Genomic DNA, 19,533 nt, shown 5'->3' with positions numbered 1-19,533 from the left:
AGAAATACTATTTTATTACAAATACAGGAATATGTATCCATCTGGCACATTTGTGAATATCCCCAAAAAAGGCAAAGATCAGGCTTTTGAAATAATGCTGACAGCATGAAACAGTAAAAATAAAAAAAAAACACACTACTATACCAAAGTACAACTCTGGGAGAAATTCATGATCTTTATAAAAGGGCTTTCCAAAATGTACTATCTCTACCAGTACGGAGAAGAAGGTAGATATAACATGACTTTTTATTTTTAATACTGAGATTCATCATGAAAATTAATCATCATGAATTCATGATCTGAACTAAGCTGAAAGTGAACTCATCATGAAAATGAATTAAGCTCCCACGCTACGCACACATAGAGAGAGCCCCAGGAGCCCCCAGGGTGGTTCATCCTTACCAAAAAGCAACAGGACCCACAAAGATAGCTACTAGCCACGTGTGATTATTTATTTACATTTAAATCAACTCAAATTAAAGGAAATTAAGAGTTCACTTCCTCAGCCACACTGGTCACATTTCAAGTGCTCAACAGTTACATGTGGCAAGTGGCCATACTAAACAGTGCAGAAAACAGAAACAGAAGATTTCTACCACTGCAGAAAGTTCTGTTGGACAGTGACTGAAAGTTCTACTGGACAACGCTGGTTAGAGCGTTTTTGTTTTCTCCTGACTTTTCTGCTTTCTCCCTGTCACTATGCTTTTTCAGCCAATCACTCTGCCGCCATCAGTTCTCATCTCTTTCAAGTTTTGCTCTTCTAAGCAGAGAATCACACCTATAGAAATACGTTTCAATAAATAAGAACTGAGGTGGAGCCTCTGAAGTTCTCCCACATATAAAATACATTAGTTTTAAATTGTGTACTTTGAGGCCCACATTTTAGCCACAGAGAGGCCCTATTTGTTCCTTGTGACCCTTGCTTGTTTCCAGCAATTTAGTCTGTCTGGCTACTGACCTGCAGACACACATAACAATGCCACTGGATATTATCACGGTGTGCAAACAATACCAGTAATTAATTAGAAACATTTAAAACATAAGATACAGGAGAAAGTCTAATCAGATAAACTGCTTTTTTCAGAACAAAAGCCCATATAATAATCTGATTATGCACTGGAGACATAGCTCTGATTGCATTAAAATTTCACAATTACATTAAACACATCCCGATACTGCATACATGTTGTATATTATGCAAAACTCTATGCTATGCTATGTGCTATGATCACATAAAAAAGGTGAATAATTAATGTAGCTTTCTAAACGTAAATTTTGTACCTTAGATGGGATTCCAATATCCTATCCATTCGTTTGTAGAAGGGTCTGGATGTAAAGTAGCCGCTCCAGTAATGATCGTCTCGGTCAGCATAAGTGAAAAAATCTCCACTTAGAACAGGGAACATGGATTGGCTATTCTTTCTAATGGTTACATCTTCTTTATCCAGTGCATCAAAATAATCTGATAAAGTCCCAAACTGTATCTAATAAAAAAAAAAGTGACACTTATTCATCTCTACCTTAAAATTACTTCTAGCACTAAAAGGAAAAGTTAACAGTAAATATTTAAGATGCGCTTTCCAGTTAAGATGAAATTCTAGCTCAGATTTTACAAAACTCAAAAGCAGGGGGAAAATATACAGTAGCTCTTTCACTTGCATCAGGTCCCAAATTAAACTAAAATAAAACTCACACCCCTAAGGGGTTAGAAGAACTACTGAGATATACAAATCTGTGGATCTGAAAACACCTTACCAATCTCCAGAATTTCAAAGTGTGCAAGGGTCAGGGAATAGAATAATTCAGAGATGAATAAAAGATGGGAGGAAGCAGCAAAAATAAAACATTTACATACAGTTTGGTTAACCATTAAGTATTTTCATATGTCATATGCACATACACTCCCCTGGCCTCCCCATCCCCCTTGCTTGAGCTCTCATAAGGGAGACTTTAAGAACAGCAGGTCATTAAAAAAATGGACTTTCTCTACCAGCAGGTAACACCGAATAGAAGTAAAACACAAAGAGTGACAAGAACTGCAAGGTTGACTGCTCAAATGAAAAGGTCTTTTGACTAATGATTTAAATTACCAGAACATAAATCCATTTTTATGAGCCCAAGCTATTCCATAAATCAAAGGAAAAAAGAAGTATTATACCACACCATGTAAACAGATATTAAAAGGCAGTGTTTTTAGAGATAAACAGAGAATTTAACAGGGAATGTATTTCTTTGAATATTAAGATGCTATTTTTGTTGTTTCCTACCACACACAGATACACACACACACACAAACACACAGATACTAAAAGCTACTTTGATTCAATGTGGCAGAAAAATAATTAAGAGCAGTTAAAAACAGGGGTGCCTGGGTGGCTCAGTCATTAAGCACCTGCCTTTGGCTCAGGTCATGGTCCCAGGGTCCTGGGATCAAGCCCCACATCGGGCTCCCTGCTCTGCAGGAAGCCTGCTTCTCCCTCTCCCACTCCCCCTTCTTGTGTTCTCTCTCTAGCTGTGTCTCTGTCAAATAAATAAAATCTTAAGAAAAAAAAAAAAGAGTAGTTAAAAACAGTGAGTAGCACTCTAGAAGAGTGGTTAAGAACAGCACAGAACCTGGATCCAGATGGCATTGGTTTGAATTCCATCTCTACCATTTACCTAACAATGTGGTTTCGAGCATATTTATATATTGTCTCTGTGTCTGTGTTACAGCTAATAGGGTTCTAAGTAAAATGCTTAGAAACACAACTGGGAAATAATGGTCTAAGTTTTAGCTATCATTTTTCTATTGCAAAGGCAAAATTTCAGCTGGAAACATGATGATATTAGTAAGACAAATAGAAGTTATCATGTACCTGTGACACAATAAATTTTATAACAGCAAAATAGATAATTATTTCTAAATCCTTATGTTTACATCACAGAAAAGCAATTTTCAACAATATTACCTAGTCTCATCTTGGCTTCACCAAATACAATGTATCTTGGGCAAGTTAATATATTTGTGCCTCAGTTTCCTCATCTCTAATGGGGATAATTATAGTACCTACCAGAAAATGTTCAGAGAATTAAATAAGTTAACTAAAGTGAAGCACTTTAAAAAGTTAATAGCAGGGGTGCCTGGATGGCCCAGTTGGTTAAGCACCTGACTCTTGGTTCCAGCTCAGGTCATGATCTCGGGGTCATAAGATCGAGCCCCACATTGGGCTCTGTGCTGGGCATGGAGCCTGCTTAAGATTCTCTCTCTCCCTTCCCCCATCCCCACGCCCCCGCACCCCCAAAGTGCATGCTCTCTCTCTAAAAGAAAACGTTAATAGCAAATAGTAAGTACTCAAAAATTAAGTGTTATTTATTACTCACTTAACACATTGTAAGAAGCAGAATATAAGTGTGTGTGTGTATAACCATGAGGGTCACAAATGCAAAGAAATACAGCATTAACTTCAGGCCCAATAGTACAGACAAGCTCAGGGAAGTATACTGATAAAAGTAAAAAATATTCAACAATCTAAATTTCTGACTCACTTTCTCATCTATATAAAAAGGGATTTCTATTAGATAACAAAAATTCCCTTCAGTTTCAGTTTTAGGGAACTGTGGCATGCTACAGAGTTAATATTAACAACAAAGTATACCCTTTTAGAATATTGTAACTAATTTTTGGTATTAGCCAAGATGAAAGTATTTCCTTCTTGGCAATTGCCCCAGGCAAAGTTCATTTAAGTAGCCTGGTGAGCATTCTCACAAATTTAATTCAATCTCAAAGGACTGATATATAATCCTGTATCTATCCTAGAGTAGTTTCAAAAGAAATTATTTAAGAGTGAATTTTTCTATAGTTTCTTGGTAGCTCAAAGTACGTATTCCAAATAACCAAAAAAAAAGTAGATGTTTTTTACTTCAAAAGGCAACAAATTATATCTTTAACATAACCTTAATCTTAAACATAATCAAACTCCTCTATCAGAGCAACATATGAGAAAAATACATAAATTGTTAAATAAGTGATGACCAATGGGAAACTGACTGGCTTGGTTGGTACAATGTCAATTTTTTAGCCATCTAAATTCAATTGCTTACTTGGGTTTTTCCTTTCCTTAAAAGAAAATAATAAACTGAAGCTTCTGGCTTGGACAAAATAACTTCAAACATCCTACAGAGAACAGATACTAGATAAACCACAGAGAGAAAAAAAGCTTTTGTTTGAAGGTATCTAAGGACAATCAAAGCAGCCAACACTTGAGTGACAAAAATTCCAGAAAGAAAGGAAATGCATGAAGGTTACTGGGTACAAGGTTAGAATGCAAAAGTCAACTGTATTTTTATACATGGAATATACCACATTCATGGATGGCCTAATATTTGTAAAGAAGTTAACGGTACTCAAATTGATCTATAGGTTCAATGCAATGCCAATCAAAATTCCAACTTTTTTTGGTAGAAATTTAAAAATTGATCTTAAACCTATACAGAACTATAAAGAAAACCGATGCAATCTTGAGAAAGAAAACAAAATTAGAAGACTTATGCTATCAGAAATTAAGATCCATTCTAAAACTATAGTAATTAAGACAGTCCGAGACTAAATAGACAAAATTGAATAGAGTCTATACAAGAGCCACACAAATAGTTTCACTCAAAATTAATGAAAAAGATGATGCTGCAGTAAAGTGGGCACACTGGTCTTTTCAATAAATGGTGGTAGATACCCATATGGGCAAAAATGCACCTTGATCCCTGTCTTCATACAATTCACAAAAAAATCAATTCCAAACAGATTACAGACCTAAATATTGAAGGTAAAACAATAAAGCTTCTGGAGGACAGCTTCATAGGAAGCGTATTTTCATAATTATGGGGTATAAACAAAAATTTCTTAAGCAGAACATGACATGGAAAGGAAAATACTGTTATATTAGATTTAATTAAAACAAAGAATTTCTGTTTATCAAAAGACAGCATTAAGAAAGAAATTAAAAAACAGGCTCACATAGTGGGAGACAATATTTGCATAACTTTTATCTGAAGGAAGACTCAAACCAAAATATATAAAAGAGTTATAAATGGTACAAAATAAACAGACAACCCAATTTAAGGAAAAGTCATCAAAAGATTTAAATAGTCACTTCACAAAAGAGGATACCTAAATGGCAATAAACTTATGAAAAGAGGTTCAATTCATTAACTACCAGGGAAATATAAAATAAAACCATCATATCGATCATAAAAAAATAAAAATGAAAAAAAAATCCTAACAGAAAATCTGAGTAAGGAAGTACAGCAACTGAAATTGTCATACAATGCAACGACTAGTGCATCTATTTTGGGATACCATTTGGCAATATCTACTGAAGTTGAGCATGTGCATACCCAGTGACCAAAAATTTCTATCCCATTTTATACCCACATAAATTCACATACATGTATATAAAAACATGCACAAAATATTCAAAATGGCTTTATTTGTAATACACAAAAACTGGAAACAACCCAAATGCCCATCAATAATACAATGGACAAATTGTGATGTATTTATCAAATGGATATTAAAGATAATATACAGTATTAAAATTGAATATACTGTGGGGCGCCTGGATGGCTCAGTTGGTTAAGAAATCCAACTCTTGATTTTGGTTCAGGTCATGATCTCAGGGTCATGAGAATGAGCTTCACATTGGGCTCCGCACTCAGTACAGAGTCTGCTTGAGAGTCTCTCTCTCCCCTCCCCCTGCCCCCCCCCCGCTCATTCAAATCATTGCCAAATCTTACAAAAGTAACCTTATTTTCCCTTCTATCATCATGGTTAGTGTTTTTTCTTTTGAAATGATACAAGAAGGAAATCTTAAGTATGTGACCCTGACACTATGACCTGAACCAAAATCAAGAGTTGGATGTTTTTTAAAGTGACTTTACAAATTGCCCTACTGGGCAAAGAAGGAAATAGGTAAAATACAAAAATCAGTACTTTAATTCTTTAGAATGAGTGGTAGATCTTTTTATGGATCTCAAAACCATTCACTAGGAAGATGTACTTAGGGATAAAATACCCATCTGCATATGCCATCCCCTAAGTAAATGTTTGTGTATCAGCTTCATCTTTGAGGAGATTATAGAGATGATTTAAACATAGACCTAAAGTTCATAATTTGGTAGAAATTCAGTTGTAAGTATCTTGAATACACCTGGCATTTTATTTAAGTTTATTTAACTATTTAATATTATTTACATTTACTTAATAAACTTGAATTCTCCCTACATAAAATGTGACCTATCATCAGCTTTCTAATTTCCTAAACAGTAACATCTCTTCCTTTCTGTAGTATTTCCACAAATATTCTACTGTCTCATAGGTTAGTATGTGAATATAATAAACACATTGGGTAATTTTCTCATATAGGGTCTAATATAGGACTCTTGTTTGAATCCTGACTCATGAAACATATGCTTAAAAAAAAATGCCTGTATGTGATCAGGAAAATCTGAATCTATCTGGATATATGATAATATTGAATTATTGTTAATTTTTTAGATATAATAGTGGCATTATGATTGTATTTTTAAACAGAGTCCTTATCATTTAGATACATAATGAAATGGTTACAGATGAAACTACATGACTACTATTTCCTCCAAAATAATCCCTGGGAGAGGGTGAGAGAGGACAGTGAGGCACAGCTGAAGTGAGAGTGACCTCGAGTTGATCAGTGTGGTAGCTGAGCTATGGATATGGGGAGGCAGGGGTCAGGGGAAGTGTACTTAAGTTGTTCTCAAAACTTTAGGGTACATTCAAAATTTTCCAAAAGGGGAAAAAAAAAAGAGAAAGAACTACAGGTAAATGATTAATTTTGGAAGTCTTCTCAACTAAGAAAGATGCTAGTGTATTCTCTGGACACAAGACATTAATTTGCAAAATTCATGACACGTTCATCTGCATTGCCCGTCACATTACTAAAATCACAAGGATGCAGCCGTCAGAGAAAGAAACTTTTGATGCTGGTAGAAAAACAGGACATCACTGAAAACTGAAGATCACAACTTAGTAGGTGCATATTTACAACTACATAAAAGTAAAGTCTCTTTAATGCTGTAGGAATGGGGGGAAAGGGACAACTTCAGAAATGCAACTATAGTACTAGATAATTTTCTTCTTTAAGAACTACACTCTTACATACAAACTACATATTCTAGGAAATATTGGGATGTGGGACAAAGAAACTAAGGCTGTTGTGTTTTAGCCTCATTTAATAATGAAGGCTCAACTTCAAATACAGTATCATAATTAAATATTTTCAAATTACCTTAACATTATACTCAGGATGAGAATTCATATAATCAAAAAGCAGCTGATAATTCTTATACTGATGATCCCATTCTATGAGTTCACAGTAGCGAAAATCATCTCCTAGTGGGGCCAGGACAACTGTAGTACGGAAGAGCTTTGACTTCTTTCGGTACTGATCTAGAAGCATCTCAGCCCTACAAAAGAAAAAGGAAAATAAGAACAGTACTAAGAAAACTACAATGGGGCAACTCATTAAAAAGTGTATTATGTTAAAAGAAATTGTTGTATACTTTACCTGTATTCTAGGTTAGTATGATTTATAAGGCAGATTTTTTAAAACTACTATACTAATTTTCATTATCCACTTAAAATATTCATAAATTTTGGGGTGCCTGGGTGGCGCAGTTGATTGAGCATCCAGGCTTTTGGTTTTGGCTCAGTCATGGTCTCTAAGTCATGAAATCAAGCCCCGCATTAGGTCCTGTGCTCAGTGCAGAGTCTGCTTGGGATTCTTTCTCGCTCTCCTTCTGCCCCTCCCCTCTGCTCTTTCTCTCTAAAATGGATAAATAAATCTTTTAAAAAATATATTCATAAATTCTTACCAGAGAGAAAAACCCACAGGTTTCCAATGGATTATCCTTAGAGAAATAAAGTCACATACCAACTTTGACATAAAATTACTGGGAACATCAATGGCCTCCTGAAGCCCGGCCATAGACACTGGATCCCAGATTGCCTGTATTTTAAAATAATTTAGTCCAAGAAGACAATAAGGATTTCTTATCTATATAAACTTTGAAGTTGGCTTTGACTCAAGATGCCTTTCTCTAATTTGATCTAAACTTGCCTGATTACACATAAAAAAATTAATAGTTTGAATGAAACCAATTATAGAACCTGAGTTCCTCTTCAAACGGAAGAAAAACAACTCACTTAACACCTGCCATCAATAAACTGGATATCTGTCAGTGTCCTTCTCAGGGCTGATCAACAGATAAAGTTTTGGAGATCAAATAGCTTTTTTGATTTCTACCTTCCTCAGATCTAACCCATGAGTCCAAAGGTCAGCTAAATACTAAATGTGCTGATGTGTTTTTATATTTCATATTATTCTAGTATTCTGCAGAAAACCTTTGGGGTTGAACTGCTGAATGCTGAACCGGGGTACCATTTGAGGAAGTCTAGGAATACAAAGTATTTAAGAGGAATGGCTTATAAAAATGAAATTAAATAAGCGGATGAAGAACTCAGAGTAGTTCTCTATGTTTGTAATGCCAAGCTTAAGAAATCAGTGATAAATGACTAATGTGCTTTTTACCCAGTATTCCAATTTTCATTTCTAGGGTTATCGAGAAGTTCCAATTCACAATATAAAAACTTACGAAAGAAACTCAAAGACCATCAATAATGGAACGAAGTATTTTATAGAATTAAAAACATTTAACTAAATTTAGAAATTCACGTGATCTTTTTATACTGATAGTCTCTGAAACTGCTTTGCAAATATTAAATTATTAGCAGAATTCAATAACTTGGTGAGTAAAATATAACCATAATGTTCTTACATAACATAGTTTTCTGAGATTAGCGTTCAGTAGAGTACTTAATTTTTACTAATAATTTACTAATATTCCACACTTAACCAAAAATAACCTTGGATTATTAGTTATAATTAAAAAAATACATGTCTAATGAGATTAATCAAATAGAAAGAAAAATAAGAGAAAAAAACCAAACATATAAATCAGATATGAGAAAGATACACTATGACTGAGCATCCAATCAGATTCCCCTAGGCAACCAGCATAGAAAAGGATAAGTGATCATTTAAATGAATGCCAAGGTTTACTACTAGATATACCATATCTTGTGTGTATATGCATATGACACATAAGAGGAAAGAATCACAAACATTAAGTGTGAGTCTTCCATTCAGCATCTGTCCTAACTCCCAAGCTCCTGCTCAGAAGGTGTCAACACGGAATTCAAGAGACCAATCTACACTACCTGGTAGAGAGTGGATATTCACTAAATACATTGTACACTAATGCCAAATGAAATGACCGATATCACACTTGAAGATGTACAGCAGCAATCTGCTCTTCACTCCTACCAGGTTAGAAATGTCAACTTAACTAGAACCAAGAAAAAAAAAATTTCCTAGAACATCCTGTATCATTTGACACATAAATCACCATCATATGTAAAATACGTTGTATGAGAACAAAAACTCAACGTGATAAAGAATGGTACCTCTTTATTTGCGAAGTAGAGGAACCTGCTGAACTAAACAGTACCAATTTTATCACCTGTAAAGTGTAGTTAAATTTCATTTTCTTTAGGGTATTAAAAATCACGTGCCACTAAGCTGGAATGCCCGTGTTTGCTCTCCATTAATCACAAAGTAAAAAGGACGGTGATATCTGGATGTGAAGTAACCAGTAAAGATTTCAAGAATTATGAGAAGTTTTTTAAAAAATCTACAGAAGTATTAAATAGACTCTTTCATCTCTATGCCCCCAGGTGCCTGGAAATCACTTGCAGATTCACTGGAACTGACTGAGCACAAGGTATGTTCCTGGGGGGCAATCTTTGTAGTGTCAGATGGGACACAGCAAAAGGATTACACAAAATAGCTTCCCCCCTCCAATAATGCACTTTAAACAGGTACTCTCAGCAACACCCAAGAAAAGAAAAAGAGGAGCCTCACAAGGTCTTTGGTGCACTGGGAGTCCCCAATTAAAGCATCTGGTTACCTTCAAAGAAATTCCCTATCTCTGACCCCCTGAGCTACAGAAGAGCGTATGCTGCCTAGCTCTATACCTTTTGCCACATAATACACTGGATTATTCTCCTCCGCCTAACTAACCTAAGCCCAGAAAGCACGCTATTCACTCTTCCTCACTGATCTTCACTGCTGTAGGAACCAATAAAATGAAACCAGGTTGATCCCTAATCTTGGGACAGTTTTTCAAAATAACTATAAAAATCAGATTTTGCTGGAAGCGATCTATGTTAAAGGCTGCCATGTTAAAATACTTTTGTGTGTGCCAGAGTGAGGGACCCTCAATGAAATATTTTATGGCCACAAGGACTGACTCAAGGCAGAGACTCAATCTCACCTTCTCCTTCCAGTTTTTAAAGAAGCAATTTTTAAAATAAATAGACTTGATAGTGCACAGTGCAAAGATCTTACTTCATTTAAAAGGCTTTATCATTGTGCTTCAAAACCACCTGGGGGCATGGTTATGTTGGCACCCTATTCTCATTTTGTTGGGCTGGAGATTTTTTGAAAGCTCCCTGGGTAATTTGGGCAGCCATGCTTGGTAACTACCGACCTGCCTCATCCTTGCCCATTTAACCCTCCTGTGGAACGCAGGATGCCTGGCTTCTTCTTAGCAATTCACACGAGCGTGGAGTTCCCAAAAACCATCAAACTTACAAATGGCAAAAAAAATTGCACATAATTATTGTTATACAATTAGTGTACACAATATGATGAGTTTAAAAATATTCCTACACTCGTGTTGCCATCATGTTATTGAAAATTTTTTAAGGATAACATGTACAAGAACCTAGGCAGAGTAGGTTTTCAGAAACCAGAAATTCCAGGGTCTTAAAAACAGTTAATGAATGTTGTGGTTTGCAGAATTTATGGCTGTCATCCTACTTTAACTGTTTATAGCTACCCCCCTCACTCTCAAAAATCTCCTCATGTGTTTAATAAATAACATGATCGATCTAAAAAATAAAATAAAAGCCTGTATCATTTTTCTGCCAGAGGTGAGTGGTTTATATTGCAACACAATGTTTTATTTAAAGGCATTATACACCAGTAATTTTTAAGTGAAGAAATTAAACTTTAAAAGCAAACAAATGACAAGTATAGGTAATGAGATGCTTCCGTCATGAGCATAATTTTCTTCCTAAAAAAAATGATTCATCCCTTTTTTATTTAAGTAATTATCTTTAAGTATAAATATTCCTAATTAAAAATTGTCTGTAAGTCAAAAATATCAGAATGATCGAAAGAGTGTATTCATCAGAGCTGGGCAGCATCCACTACTATTGAAATTGTATTAAAAGAACAGATAATTATACTCTTTATGTGTTCCATTTCAATAAACCTGTTTTTGCAGTTGGGTTGCTTTTCTTACCAATGTATACAATAGAGACCAGAAGTTTTATTATCAACTAAAGTATGTGAGATCAATCAAAAGCAGCAGAAGGCTTTTATAATGAGGGCAAAGGAGAGGGTAATAACAGACTGTTATAGGTTCTCCATTGTATATTGATCAACTGTTGTTCATTTTCCATTAAGTTATAACACATAAAAGGCACAGTCAAAGCTCTGCATTTTTAAGTTGCTTTAGATCTGGTTGAATAAGTACCTTGAGCATGGATAATGTTGGCTACTGAACCCTTTAGCAAAGAGCAGCAGAGTTGTTGCTTTGCTCAAGATGCTGTCTTAATGAAATGCATATTTTCATACCTCTTTTGGACATTTCCAAGATGTATTGTTTCTGGGGGGACTCCCCAGGGACAACCAAATCTGCCTCCGGGAAGCCGTTTAAAATCAAACTGGCAGCATATTTTAGGATCAGGTCCACACGTACGAGGGATGTCATAGCTGTAGAAAGGCATCATGTGGCAAAAAATATCTGTGCCAGATCCCAGATCTAAAATAAAGAGCCAACAGACAAACCTGGATTTATAAATTGTGTTTTCCCAAAACTGTTCAAAATGCCAGTACTTTCTACATATATAATGCAAGCTCCACCCTAAATCTACAACCTACTTAACTACTACTCATACATAAACTCCAGTGGCATTTAAAGACCACCAGCCTGAAGGAAGAGACTCACATCTCAGTCTCTCTCTACCTCCTCTATCTAAACTGAGCAGAGACCCATCACGGACCAGCGTGTGCTGGCCTGGAAAGATACAAACGAACAGAAGCAAAAGTTATCCCTGGCTCATCCAAAAATATGGGCTGTGTCCATCCCTGGCTGCCAGCTCCTTGCCACATCTGTCCCCACATCAGTAACGGGACACACTGGGGAAGACCATGACACTAGCCGCAGAGGAAAGGAGAGAAGGAGAGAGGAAGAGAATAAAAGGAGGAAAGGAAGAAGTCGGGAGGCTTGTGAGAATGCTGGGCAAATTCCTATCTATTTCTCACTGTGAGGAGAAGAAAGGGCAACCGGAAGAGTTCACAGAGTCTCCCCGTTGTTCACCAATGAAGAGCCACCGGGACTTTTCACCAAGAAAGCAGCACAGGACAAGGGGAAGTACTTCTTAAAACCAAAACAAACAAACAAACAAACAAACCCAAGAATAAAAACGAAGCAAACAAAAAATATACTGAAAGGGAGCACTGGTTCCTGACGCAGAACTGTCTTTAATTAAATCCCAAATGCCAGCAAGTGTTGTTATCACTGCCCTTGAGAGGTCAGAAGCCTACCACCCAGTGATGGAGGACTTGAGCAAGGGTTAAAAATGGTTACCTTTTAGGCTCCTGACCTGTAAATACCTCTCCCTCTTTATTTATAAAGTGTGGATTTCTACTTTTCAGCAATGGGTTATGTGCTGCTTTTATGACAAAGACAGACACAACAACGAAAACAAAAAAGCAACCCGCACGTTTTAAAAAATGAAAATACCTCCTTCATTAAGAACCAGAACACACAAAGAAGCTCAAATGAGTTCCAAAGCATAATTTTGAAGCAACATGTTCAAATCTATCTGGTAAGTGCTAACATATTCCAGTTCTATCTCGTGCTCCATTTAGTTAATTACCAGCTCTTTTCCAAAATTTAAAGCTTTTATAATTTGTATATTTTTGTGCTGTCAGTTGCTTCACTGAATCACACTCGAGTGTGACATCACGGATCTGGTCACTAATGCTTGCTAACTGCACAGAGGCCCTCGGTGACAACTCCTCTTCCCTTCTCCGGTAGATCAAAGACACTCAACAGCCCCACCCCTTCGCCTCAGCCATACTATTTAGCAGCTCATTTACACGTTTCAGTTTATCTGCTGCTGTTGGTCTTGTCTTTCATCAAATTAAGACTATAATTTCCTGATAGGCAAGGAAGTTTTCTGTATTTCTTCCAAGCATGGTATTAAGTACATAAAAGTACTCAGTACTTTCTTGCTGATTGGTATTTATGGGCAATTTGAATGTAGGCAATACTGTTAAGTAGGGCCTCTTCAAATTAACAATCCCTTTTTTTTAATTAATATGCTCTTTGCATTTGATCAAACTATACAGGATATAACCCCCTACAAGTTCTCGTTTTCCCTACAGGTTTTAATTTCCAGAATAAAAAATTATATAGTTAATTTCTTTCCTTATTGAAAAAACAGCAGTACGTATCAGGAAGTTACTGTCTAGATTTACAAACGATTTTTTGAAAACACTTAAGGGGGGATCTAACTTACACAGGAAAACAAGTATGATGCAATGCAGTAATTTCTGAACATTGTTTTAGCAACGAAACCCTTTTTGTGGATGAAATCTTACTGAAAGCCCAGTACCGGGAAAGCAGTGAATGGCAGGGGCTTAAAAGCCTGGTCTTCTGAACTACACAAAGCTGGATTCAGATCTCGCCTCTGTACCTACTACCTGTACGACTTTGGCAAAAGGCTTCACAGCTCTAAGCATCCATTTCTTCACCATTTAAAAGGGATAATGAGAGAAGAGAAGATAAAGGATAAAGATCTAGTGAGAGAGCAGATATAAAGCATACAGTACAATGCATGGCCCAGAATAAAGAACTCAATAAAGAAAAAGAAATAATAAGGTATTCTGAATTAAATGGGGGTTGGGAAAGGCAAAAACCTCTCAAGAAGCCTAAATCTTGTCTCCTTCCCACCCCTCAGCAAAGAGCTGTAGAAGTATGACCTTGGGAACACCTGTGCACCCACAGAATACAGCGTGAAAACAAGCAGGACAGGTAATAGGAGGGCTGTTCAGGAGGACAGGATTAATGGTTTAAAAGGCAATTCTTACTAGATGCAGAGACAGGAAAGACAGAAGGAGGAAACACAGGCTGAATGTGAAATAAAAGACTGGATATAAGTTCTCACACATGTTCAACTTTGTGATAAAACAAGTCCTTTTCAAAACAGAAGCATGTAAAAGCATTATTTGCAAAAGACTAATTCCTTACATTTATTTACTTCCTTTAGGCATAAAAAAGAATCCACGGTGTTCTATAGATAAATATCCTCACCACTGCTTAAGAGAATCTTAATACCAATACACTGGGAAAAAAATCGTAAGAACGTATATCTTGAAGCAACCTAATTTTCAAGACTGACACTCTGAATAAAGCCCGTAACAGGAGGAGTTCATAACCCTTATGAAATAACATCTAGGTCAAGTGAGATCTTCCACTTTCATCACACCCTACGTACCCCAATTCTGTCTCCAAAAAAATTCCAGCGTTTTATGCAATGCAAAATGTTTTTTAACTGCATAATGAACTCTCTGAATAAGCATGTGAGAAAATCCGGCGCGTTTGAGGAGATAAGCCATTGTTGGTGAATGTCCAAAAGGATCAATAGACCAACCGGACCGAGGTTTCACTCCTGTCGATAAAGAAAATAAGTGTTATTTTTTTAACTGATAATGAAACGAAAAGAAGTCACAATCCATTCAGAGCCATCAGAGTTCTATGGTATTCTGGGTCTGAGGACAAGGCATCTGCCCAGCATTCCCCTTGAGCATACGTTCCCAGCAGGGCTCCCAGACGGGAGGATGCTGCCCCTGCCATGTCTTCTTCCCAGGCAGAGGAATCGCACTAGAGGTTAATCAACCGGCACTGAAATCAGCACTCTGCCATCTCATAGACACTAGAAATCTCCTGCCATTTAGTGGAGCTAGAGAAACAAACAGGACCTAGCCCCCATCCTTCTAAGACCTCACAGTCTTGTTTTCCTTTGAGGTGGATAACCCAGCAACTTGCTATGTAATAAGGAAAAGTAAGCTAACTTATTTCAACCTGGACTCCTCAATCCCAATGTTAAGGAATTTTCAGGCTGTCTGTCATACCTCACAATAGCTTCAAATCATCTTTTTATACAGTAGCAGAAGTGACCAAAATAACTGCACCGTATTTCGTTAAATCTTAGTGAAATATAATAAAATTGTAATATAATATAATGCTGGTACTTTCTCTCTACCCAGAAAGGATTAATGGAATTTTCCACAACTGACTAACAGCAACTGTTAAGAGCCATTGACTAAAGATATAGCTCAATTTCACATAGGGTACAATGTGAAAAAAAACATAATAAATGTAAAGACTGGAATTAGTGAAAGAAGACTAGTCATCTGGCATTATACAAATCTGATCTTTTATTTATTCAGGATACTCAAAAGCAAACTTGTACATGCAACCTATAGAAATCTATAGACGTAGTATTACTATGCGCATTTTTTTCAAACACCTGGTTAGCACTTCCATATACCTAGACTATGAGAGGTTCTAGGATTACAAAAATGAGTTTATCTTGGTCCTGACTGCACAGAATATCATGCAAATAGGTGTAACACAGAGTATCAGAATATGGAGGGGAGGGAAGAACTCTGTGGAACAATCTTGAAGATGAACACAGAGCTGGGAAGCCAGCAAAGGAGACTGAGGAGAAAAAGTCAGAACTCTCAGAGGACCAAGAATATGTGTCAAAACTCAAAGAACTGACCACATATTTTTGCTTTTCACATATGTAATTCACCTCTAAAAACTGTAAAGAAACCTTTTTTAAAAATATTTTATTTATTTGAGAGAGAGAGAGAGGGAGAGATCACAAGCAGGGGGGAGGGGTAAAGGGTGAAGCAAGACTCCCTGCTGAGCAGGGAGCCTGATGCAGAACTTGAACACAGGACCCTGGGCCAAAGGCAGATGCTTAACTGACTGAGCCACCCAATTTAGCTCATATTTCTGTGCTGTCAGTTGTTTCACTTAATCACACTCAATTTAGTATTTTTGGTTTTTTGTGGTGGTATGGTTTAACAATTCTGGAACTATTTTTCATGTATTCTAAGGTTGAGCAAATTAAGACCAGGGAGCCAGGGTTCACACTGTTAAGGAACTACCAAATATGTAAATGTGGGAGAGCAGAATGTACTTTAGAACCCTGACTTGAAATAGGAGGTATCAGCACTAACTTACAGTTTTGTAACACACACCCACACCCACACCCATTTTCTAGCTCTGCCCCAGGAGGGCCTAGATACAGTAACACCTCAGGACCAATGAGCACACCTTAGCTTCTAGATGATGACTTCTAAACACTATGCTCTATTAAAAATAACCTTAAAGAAATGGCTCATCCCAGGACGGTGGCTGGGAAAATACAAAATAAGCCTGGAACATATACTTACAGCATAAAGTAAAGAAATGGTCAAAGAATCATCGGAACATATTAAAATAACTCAGGAGATAGCCTGTAGGGGCTTCCACTATCCAAATGTGTGACAATTGGGGCATCAAAATAAACAATGATAGTACTGGGTTATAACCCATTGAATAAAATAAGAAGCCACGAGATCCATGAGCCCTAAATAAAAAGAAAATAAAAAAAGAAATAGGAAATAAAGGAAAACAAAAAGGAAAGGTATATTCCTTTCAGTAGAATGCCAACTAATAATTATAGAAGGAATGACAGAATTAGAAAACCATCAATGGATCCTAAAAGTACAACAGGCAAGTTTGATGAGGAACAGGATATTTAGCTAATCTCAATGTGTCCCCCACAAATAAGTTATTAATTAAAGAAGAAAGATGTAACAGTACAGCAAAGAAACTTAAGAGACCCAAATTAAGCAACTGACCAAGGCTAGCAGCACCAGTATTAGAACAGGGAGACATCATGTGCCTCCTGACAGGATGCACTGAGGCCAACAGAACATCACTGCAGTGATATTCGAGCAAAAGAAGGAGATTGGTTTAGGGGCACCTGGGTGGCTCAGTCCTTAAGCGACTGCCTTCAGCTCAGGTCATGATCCCAGGATCCTGGGATCGAGTCCCACATCAGGCTCCCTGCTCAGCGGGGAGCCTGCTTCTCCCTCTCCCTGCCACTCCCCCTGCTTGTGCTCTCTATCTCTCTGACAAATAAATAAAATCTTTAAAAAGAAAAAAAAGTAGATTGGTTTAGGTTAGGAAGGAGGGAAGAAGGGAGGGAAGGAAGGAAAGCGGGAAGGAGGGAAAGAAGGAGGGAGGGAAGGAAGGAAAAACAACCTGAAGCTAATCGTGAGGAAATGGACATACTCAAATAAAAGGACTTCCTACAACAAAGTCCTTCACTCCTCAAAAATATCAAGGTCAAGAAATTTTTTAAAAAGGCTGAGGAGCTAGCTGTTCCAGATTAAAGGAGACTGAAGAGATGTGATAACTAAATGCAACACATGAGCATGGTTGGATCCTGGACTTAAAGGGAAAAAAAAAAAAGCACCTTTTATTAAAAAAAAAAAAAATGCTATTGAGAATTTGAATATAGCCTATGAATTTGATTACAGTATTATATCACTGCTAACATTCTGGATTTGATAACTTTCTTCTGGTTATATAAGAAAATGTCCTTTTTTTTAAATTTAACTTTTTTTAATTTTGTTATGTTAATCACCATACATTATATCATCAGTTTTTGATGTAGTGTTCCATCATTCATTGTTTGCATATAACACCCAGTGCTCCATTCAATACGTGCCCTCTTTAATACCCATCACCAGGCTAACCCATCCCCCCACCCCCTCCCCTCTAGAACCCTCAGTTTGTTTCTCAGAGTCCATAGTCTCTCCTGGTTCGTCTCCCCCTCCATTTCCCCCCCTTCATTTTTCCCTTCCTGCTATCTTCTTTTATTTTGACATATAATGTATTATTTGTTTCAGAGGTACAGGTCTGTGATTCAACAGTCTTACACAATTCACAGCACTCACCATAGCACATACCCTCCCCAAAGTCTATCACCCAGCCACCCCATCCCTCCCACCCCCTACCACTCCAGCAACCCTCAGTTTGTTTCCTGAGATTAAGAAGAAAATGTCCTTATTTTCTTAGAAAACACACAATGAAGTATTGGAAGATAAAGAAAGAAGATGCCTCCAACTTACTGTCAAATAGTTCAGAAAAACATGCATTATGAATCTAAGTACAGGACATATGAAAGAGCCCTTCCCAGCTGTCATGCAGCTTTTTATAAGTTTGAAATTATATCAAAATTAAGTTATAAAATAATAAAGGATTGCAATGTCCCAAATAACAAGGGCGGAATTAGCTTACAAGTGAGAGTAAAAATCACCATCAAATTCTACAGTGATGTCAGATTTTAGCAACGTTAGGGATGTTTTCCCTATCAAACTCACATGATCCACAGGAGCAGCAACCTAGCTGCAGTGGACTTAAGAGTCCCTGGGAGGTGATGATACAGAAAAGGAAGAATGTAAACCATATTTTTTAAAACTCTGACATGAAAGGAGGTGAGAGCTAGGCAGAGACCTAGAAAGGACCCCAGTATCCCACTAGGGTTTTCCTTGGTATGGTAAGTACTGTTTTAAAAGGGGTAAGGGGCAAATTTAGGTAAAAGCGCAGCATAAAAAAGCGCCAAAGTTTTATAAAGGGTATGTTTGCCAATGATACCAGGAAAGATCATGAAAAAGATTTTGTGCCATCAAGCAAGATTACCAAATACATAATAAAGTAAAAATTGTTAGGAAAAATGACAAGAAATGGTCATTAAAAAGAATAAAATACACCCCTCAATTTTTGACAAACCTAACAGACTTAAAAATTAGAATAGAAGTAATATGAATAATATAATTAGTCACTGGATTATTCCAAGTACATTTAATATTAAAGCTTAAGAAAAGTCAGGGAACAGATAGAAAAACAGGTATTTTGGGCAAAAGACAATGTTGGTAACTCAAACTTCAAAAAGTTTATGATATTTTGGGCAAAAGATAATCTTAATAACTCAAACTTCAAAAGGTTTATAATGATCATATTTGCATAACAGAGGTCACAAAAGCAGAAATTAACAAAAAACAGAACAATTTAAAAAGCATTCCATGACCAAATATAAAGTATCCAAAACAACATGCTGTTGTTCTAAATTGCTTAAAAAACAAAACAGAACATGAATTTACAAAATGCAGCCAAAGCTACAAAAAGATATTCCATTTCTCAAATGTGTCCATTATCTAAATGTAAGAGCTAAAAACCATAAAGTTCCTAGGTAAAAAC

The 19,533-nt window shown here is 36.6% G+C and overlaps 1 pseudogene across 1 annotated transcript in view; it reads right to left on the bottom strand.

The window, feature by feature from the left end:
* The window catches only part of LOC135362160 (alpha-mannosidase 2-like), a 120,060-nt pseudogene that overhangs the window by 46,672 nt on the left and 53,855 nt on the right, over positions 1 to 19,533 (bottom strand). Inside the window, exons 7-10 of the transcript XR_010406651.1 lie at positions 14,705 to 14,878; positions 11,775 to 11,961; positions 7,299 to 7,476; positions 1,282 to 1,484 (exon numbers count right to left, since the gene is read on the bottom strand). The product of XR_010406651.1 is annotated as an alpha-mannosidase 2-like (transcript). The remainder of the gene's footprint in view (positions 1 to 1,281; positions 1,485 to 7,298; positions 7,477 to 11,774; positions 11,962 to 14,704; positions 14,879 to 19,533) is intronic.

This window comes from Mirounga angustirostris, unplaced genomic scaffold (genome assembly GCF_029215605.1).
Source record: "Mirounga angustirostris isolate CCGP_5_RB_7025 unplaced genomic scaffold, mMirAng1.0.hap1 SCAF_12, whole genome shotgun sequence".
Classification (NCBI taxonomy): domain Eukaryota; kingdom Metazoa; phylum Chordata; class Mammalia; order Carnivora; family Phocidae; genus Mirounga; species Mirounga angustirostris.
Note: the sequence above shows the minus strand (reverse complement) of the source record. Positions and strands in the feature narration are given on the sequence as shown.